Source organism: Aulostomus chinensis, chromosome 22, assembly GCF_037954235.1.
Source record: "Aulostomus chinensis isolate RoL2024-O1b breed Wild chromosome 22, RoL_Achi_v1.0, whole genome shotgun sequence".
NCBI classification, from domain to species: Eukaryota; Metazoa; Chordata; class Actinopteri; order Syngnathiformes; family Aulostomidae; genus Aulostomus; species Aulostomus chinensis.
The window spans coordinates 10,624,836-10,630,835 of NC_141341.1; positions in this window are offsets into that span (position 1 = coordinate 10,624,836).

A 6,000-nucleotide genomic window follows, 5' to 3' on the forward strand; every position below is an offset into this window, starting at 1 on the left:
GTCTCCGTGGCACCATAGTGTCCTGATCCATACAGTGTATTGCTGTTAAATCTGGGAAAATGCAGTACAGGGTTCTTTATTGAGTGAAATGCCACAGATTCAATCTCACTCCCTTGGAGCCGAGCAAGTCTCCTTATCTGGACTCATAGAGATGTAGCAGCTAAGCACCACAAGGGTGCAGCATACCAACACAGATGTTATCTGGTGTGTGTATTTATTTCACAGCGGAGTGAGAATTCCACCCCCCACCTCCACACACACACACACACACACACACACACACACACACACACACACTCACATGCACACACTCATTGCCACCACTGGATACAGATCAAGGACATCTCCATCAGGGAAACTCAACACACCACCAGGCTTCCCATCAAGCGTTTGCCATCTGCTGAATTGAAACACAGATTAGGAAGGAAAAGCCAGGACATGCGTTAAATTACATCTGTCCCACTTCCAGTACAAATTGTCTGATTGATGTGTATTTGTGTAGGATAAACACACTCTTTGAGAGCCTCCTGGATACATTTTGTGTTGATCATGGAGCTGACGGTAAATCCTGGCAAGAGCTTCACCATGACAACTGTGAATGACACAGAGACAGGTAAATCCCAGGCATGCATGTGGAGGAATACAAAGCTGTGAATTTGGAAAAGCCTCGGTATTTTGTTTTACCATGTGATAAATGTCTAAAATAGGAGTGGAGGTTTTGTGCTTATAGAGACAAAATGAATGCTAATTTGCTCATCAGCATATTTCACCCCACATCTTCATTAAGATGTCATAATTGCTAACACAGCATTCTCTAAATCATCCTGATGTAATAAACATGACCCAAGTGGCAACAAAACAGGCACCAGTAATTAGTTGTAACCATAATTCTGCTTCTGAAGGTTATCTATTTGACGAATGGTTTTTGTAGACACATCTCAAGGGGTCGGGCGGGTATAAGGAGCCAGCAACTGATGTTATTCCAATCTAAATCGGCAAAATTGTTTTGATTGGAACTGGGACCCTCGTGACCCCCGAGCTTCCAGGTGCAGTCCAAGCACTTCTACACTCAATCAAGAATCGGTGATAGTCAGCATCCAAACACACACCTGGCGCTCTCTTATTAGCTTATACCGCACTAACAGAGACATAATTAACCAAAAGGAGAGATCTGCACTGCTGAGCTAAAATCTAAATAATGTCCAGGAAGAGGCGGGGGAGGGAGGGTGTTGAAGGGGACTTCATTATTCGGTTAATCTCAGAATATGTGAATGCAACATTAGGCCGGCAAACCTCATTACAGAGGGGTGCTAAATGTTGCTATTTAATTAGTGGGGAAATGCATGATTCATTTTATATTATCAAGGTCTATGGTAGTATTATGCAGGGGAAGTGTGTCCATTTAAAATAGTTAAAGGAGATTTACTACATGTGCACCAGATATGTGTTCATTCAAATGTTTCATCTTAGCAAGGAGTTTATCCACTCCTAACGTCATCAGGGTTGCAAATCATTCCAGGGGCATGAATATTAGGCTGAGTGGCTGGAACGTCCTCTGTATAGCGTTTTGGGGGGGCATTTACACCCTTGTTTCTTCATGTTGGTAAAGTTGTGGGCTATAGTTTGTTCTAATCTTGCTTTTTGTGTTTTTCTTTAGCCGGTAGCCTCTATGCTAATGTCTCCCAAAATGTTTAAAGATGAGTCGGGTGCATCGTCGCTCGGGTGGAGGGAATCATGGGGATGATGGCAGGTCACCTGAAAGAGAGCATGACAACAACCAGAGCTTCTCAGGCCCAGAGAACGCAGGCAGAGGGACGATCTCTACTGCCTGCATACAGCCACTAGCCCCCCCTCTGCCCTCCCCACAACCCCCTCCTCACAGTCCCCCTTCCTCTTCAGGTGAGGGTCTCACCCATCCCCCCTCCTCCTCTGGCTCCCAGGCTGACAGCCCTCTTACAAATGAGGACTCTTCCCCCCCTCCGGTCACCCCCACAGTGTCCTTCACAGCTGACCAGGTGAGACGACAACTGAGCAGACTCCACACAGGCAAGGCTGCAGGTCCTGATGGTGTCAGCCACAGAGTCCTCAAAGCCTGTGCCCCCCAGCTCAGTGGTGTCCTTCATCATGTCTTCACCATGAGCCTCAGTCTTCAAAGGGTCCCTGTGCTGTGGAAGACTTCCTGCCTAGTCCCGGTGCCGAAGACGCAGCATCCCAACAGCCCCCCGGGACTATAGACCAGTGGCACTGACGTCTCACATCATGAAGACCCTGGAGAGGCTCATCCTGGAACAGCTGAGGCCATCAGTCCAACACCTGCTGGATCCCCTCCTGTTCGCCTACCGGCCCCACCTTGGAGTCGAGGACACCATCATCTTCAAGCTCAACCGTGTCTACGCTCACCTGGACAAACCGGAGACCACTGTGAGGGTCATGTTCTTTGACTTCTCCAGTGCTTTTGACACCATCAGACTGGTGCTGCTGGGTGAGAAGCTGACAGCCACGCAGGTGGAGGCTCCTCTGGTGTCCTGGATCATTGACTACCTGACTGGAAGACCACAGTTTGTACGCTTACAACACTGTGTGTCAGACAGAGTGGTGAGCAACACTGGGGCTCCACAGCTCCTCTGGGGCTCCTCTTCACCCTCTACACCACTGACTTCAACTCCACTGATTCCTGCCACCTTCAGAAATTCTCTGACGATTCTGCAGTAGTTGGATGCATCAGGAAGGGTGATGAGACTGAATACAGGACTGTGCTGGAGAACTTTGTCACATGGAGTGAGAAGAACCATCTCCTGCTCAATGTGACGAAGACAAAGGAACTGATTTTGGACCCTAGAAGGACAAAGACACCAGTGACCCCTGTTTCCATCCAGGGGGTCAGTGTGGACATTGTTGAGGACTACAAGTACCTGGGGGTGTACTTGGACAACAAACTGGACTTTTCTAAGAGCTCTGAAGCTGTCTACAATAAGGGCCTTAGCCGTCTCTACTTCCTCAGGAGGCTGAGGTCCTTTAACATCTGCAGGACCATGCTGAGGATGTTCTATGAGTCTGTGGTGCCATCCTGTTTGCTGTTGTGTGCTGGGGCAGCAGACTGAAGGTAGCCGATGCCAGCAGACTAAACAAACTCATCCGAAAGGCCAGTGACATTTTAGGGGCAAAGCTGGACTCTCTGACCGTGGTGACAGAGAGGAGGATGTTGTCTAAACTCCACACAATCTTGGACAGCATCCACCACCCCCTCCATAAAGTCCTGGTTAAACACAGGAGCACATTCAGTGCCAGACTCATCCCACCTAAATGCACCACAGAGCGCCACAGGAAGTCATTCTTACCTGTGGCCATCAAACTCTTTAACTCCTCCCTCTGAGTGATACACACCTTCTTCAGTGTATTTATCTACATTCAACTGTGCAATAACGGACAATTCGATCAAATCATAACCCAAATCAGAAACACGATAATAACAAACTGTGCAATACTCTTTTTCTTTCTCACTGTTTTTTTGTTTTACTGCTGCTGTACATAGTGTGTCATAAACAAACAACTGTGCTTTGTAAATAGTCATTCTTACTCTTTATCTTATTTCTTATTAAAGTCTGCACTTTACTAATTATTGTAATTTGTAATTTCTTATTTTTAATAGTACTTTCAAGAGCAAGTTTAAAAAATGTAACAACAGAATTTCCCTTAATAATAAAGTATTCGGATTCGGATTCGGATTCTGATTGTCAGGTGACGTGAGGCTGCAGTTGTTGTGAAAGGGATTTGGACATCGCAGGAAAGTGTGATAAGAGAGAAACTCTCAGTGAAGGTGAGAAAGGAGACTTTACTCTTTAACAAGACCACAGTGGCTTTGATCTTCTGACTAAATTATTAACCTCACTGTGGTGGTCGTAAATAGGTATCCGGTGCTGAGACAACTGTACTTTGAGTAGGTTTTTGGGGAACTTATACTTTTATTCCACGACATCTCAAAGGGCATATTGTACTTTTACTCTACTGCAGTACATTTATCTGATCCCAGTACTTACTAATTACTTTTAGGACAAAGATGTTGCTATGGAAGCTAAACCTGATGAAGATGATGCACTTTATAAGTTGAACTTAAAGAGGGGGTAATAGGATGGCATGCCAATCAATCAATCAATCAATAAATCAGCAATTTTCATATGAAGAAAGTGTAATACAAAGTATAAATAGTATAAAATGAGTTGAGAAGTAAAGTGAACCTGTCAGAGTACAAATAATGAATGTTAATAGGTATAAAAGGTTATTGTGATAAAAAAAATTATGATGAGTAATAATCACTAACTGATACTGTAACTATCTGACACAGTGCAGCAAAACAATCCAAAATTTATAGAGTCAATAAAAAAGAACATAAAATTCAGTTCATAGCAAGACAATGGCAGAAGGTAAGAAATTGTTTGGGGCTTTGTGGAAACTTCACTCATCAAAAATGGATCAAAACAGAAGTTAAAGAGAAATATCATCTGATTGCTGCTCTACTTGTACATACATCTGACTACTAACACATTCACTGCATCAACTTAGCGATGCTAGTTATCTCACACGTGTGGGATTTTGTCGTAAAATCCCAATGGCACCAAAAACACTGAAGTATTCATCTCTTGGTTTGTTAGCAGCAGCACCGGGTGGAGCGGTGCTGTACGGGCCGAGGTAGAACCCATTCCATTTTCAGGGGCAGATATGTTTTAACATAGCAAAAAAAACAACAAAACAAAACAAAGCAGCATTTAATTTCTTGGCCTTGGCGGAGGTCTGAGCTCAACAGTTGTTATTGTTCCAGCTGCTAATCAAAAACGAGCCCTCTGACTGACAAGGTATGAACGTCTTCCCCACATGTGCTCCTCAAGCTGACAGGAGAACAATGAAGAACACAGATGTCTTGCCCCACATCTACAATAGAAACCCTGTGGCAACACACTCGCTCCGACAGCATTAATATTCCCATGATGAATTACTATTATTATGCTGCAGGAATTGGGAGCTCAGCCAAAGTGTACTGAAGTTCACAATGACATTAGTGGAACAATTGTATCCCAGGAGATCCTGGGGGCTGCTCAGAAGGCATTGTTCCCCAGGTGGCAGAGCAGCGGGACTGTGCCAAGAACCCAGCACTCTGTTCTCAATACACTCCTGACAATAGGTGTTAATTGAGGATGTGAGGAAAACCTGCACCTCATGGCTTTGACATTATGCTCCACTTCCTGTCATTAACCCTTACGTAACCAATCAGTAGCATCCAAAACATGGTAAAAGATATGAATTTGAGTGACATAAAAACACTCCTGCCCTCCACTTGAAGTGGCTTAGATCAGCACTCTCGTGATCTCTTGTTTTTCTTCTAATGCCTGTGGAGAGTTTGGCTGATAAGAACACATCTTGTTATCTTTCAAGGTGACTCAGAGGGCAATTTCAAGTGTTTTCTATTTTTCGTGTGAGCTCATCGCCCCTAAGGAGTAAAAAATAAATAAATAAATGATTGATTGCAAGGAAAAGAAAATATCCTGACTAGGATTTATCTGACTTGGATTCAGTGACTGAGAAACATCCGCGATGCTGTGCAGGCTGATTTTGTATTCTGTTTGGTGTTTTCTCTAGAGTTGTTTGTTTCAAGTGACAATAATTGTAGCGAGAGAAAAAACCATGCCTGGCACTCTTTCGTGCAAACGAACTCTTCACATAATGCCCACTAAACTCATTGCAACCAGGATAGCGCACTGTGTTCGTGTCACCGCGTCAGTATGCATCTTTCAGGAGGAGGCATACTGAGCATATGGGTGGAGCATGTGCCACCAGCTGAGATGGCTACTTCCTGTTAGCCCTCTGCTAACTTGAATGTAAATGAATCATTCAATCCTGCAGCTTTTTCTTGATTTTCCAAATTTGATCAAACCAAATGCTACCTAATTCTGATCCCGTAAGCCATTTCGCAGTTGTCTGTCACTCAAAAACAATTTATCAACAGCG